Source organism: Mus caroli, chromosome X, assembly GCF_900094665.2.
Source record: "Mus caroli chromosome X, CAROLI_EIJ_v1.1, whole genome shotgun sequence".
NCBI classification, from domain to species: Eukaryota; Metazoa; Chordata; class Mammalia; order Rodentia; family Muridae; genus Mus; species Mus caroli.
In genome coordinates, this window is record NC_034589.1 from 99,583,015 (window position 1) to 99,584,148 (window position 1,134).

A 1,134-nucleotide genomic window follows, 5' to 3' on the forward strand; every position below is an offset into this window, starting at 1 on the left:
ACAACAATATGAACTAACCAGTCCCCCTCCTGGAGCTCGTTTCTCTCGCTGCATATGTATCAGAAGATGACCTAGTCGGCTGTCAGTTGAAAGAGAGGCCCATTGGTCGTGCAAACTTTATATGCCTCAGTACAGGGGAACGCCAGGTCCAAGAAGTGGGAGTGGGGTGGGAGGGGACTAGGGGGGAGGATATGGAGGGCTTTTGGTGTAACATTGGAAATGTAAATGAAGAAAATACCTAATTAAAAAAATAATAATAAAAACAAACAAACAACAACAACAACAACAAAAAGAGTCACCCAAAACCCCCAAGCTAAACAACTGCAGCTTGTAATCAGAGAACCTAGCACAGATGCAAGGTTGTGATTATCAGTTTAGTCTGTGAGCCCTTATGAGATCTGCTTATTTGATCTGTGGGTCATGTTCTCCTAATGTCCTTGACCCTCTAATATAATGTAAAACAAAAATTTAAATGTTATGCCAAAGTTAACAAAATTAAATGAAATCTTCTTCCCCCCTTCTGTGTGGTTCCTTGAGCTCTGCCTAATGTTTGGCTGTGGGTCTCTGTATCTGTTCCCCATCAGCTGCTGGAGGAAATCTCTCTGATGACAATTGGGCTAGGCAACAATCTATGACATAGCAGAATGTCATTAGGAATCATTTCACTAACTTTGTTGGGTTTTGTCAGTTGTCTTTGCTTCTATCCTAGGTGTCAGGCTGTCCATCTTCTGGTTCCTGGCCATCCAGATAGTGCCAAGAATAGCCCACAGTCTCTGAGTCACCAGTGCCCTAGTGCATCTTGCAGGCACTGCAAAATTTGTAGGCCAGGTTGGTGTGCAAGTCCCACAACTGAGAGCCTAGCCTGGTTACAGAAGATGACTGGTTCAAACTCTATATCCTCCATTTCTATAAGTCATAGCTAGGTTCACCCTCAGATTCTAGGAAGTTTCCACTGTACTAAGTTTACACATTACTCATAGCTGACTTCTTAATGGAGACTCTTAAAGTAAGAAGGGCCTGAACAGATATTCTACAACAATGGTTCTCAACCATTGTTGTAATACTCTGTTTGGCAAACCACTATTTCCAAAAATATTTACATCATGATTCCTAACAGTAGCAAAATTATAGTTA